The sequence below is a fragment of the Cicer arietinum genome, chromosome 1 (genome assembly GCF_000331145.2).
Source record: "Cicer arietinum cultivar CDC Frontier isolate Library 1 chromosome 1, Cicar.CDCFrontier_v2.0, whole genome shotgun sequence".
Taxonomy (NCBI): Eukaryota; Viridiplantae; Streptophyta; class Magnoliopsida; order Fabales; family Fabaceae; genus Cicer; species Cicer arietinum.
Genome location: NC_021160.2, coordinates 26000466 through 26000907, shown reverse-complemented (window position 1 = coordinate 26000907; position 442 = coordinate 26000466).

Below are 442 nucleotides of genomic sequence, written 5' to 3'. Positions count from 1 at the left end.
TTTTAGATGTTTTTGGAGTTTTAAATCTTGACAGATTTTCAAACCTTCTTTTTGAGTAAAGCTAACCAATTCCCCATAAGTTAGATGGTTATATGGGATTTGGTTTACCCCATAGACTTCTTTGATTTTGTTTCTAACCTTTTCTCCTAAAAGGGTTGGGAGTCCTGCAAGGAATTTCTCCTTCCAGAAAGATTGGTTTGAGTCTTCTCTTAGCATGACTCTGGTTAGAAAAGTATTTTTGTAATATTGGAACTCGGAAAGTTTTTTACATCTAAGGTTAGATAAAAGTTCTGCATTTTTATCTTTTAAGTGTGATGGATCGCCTATGAAGTGCAAGCTAATTGTGTGTATTAGTGTTGCCACTGCATCAGGTATTGGGTTTCCTATTTCGTCGAGGATAGGAATTCCTTCCTCTGTGGTTTGAATTGCGTTCAAAATTTCT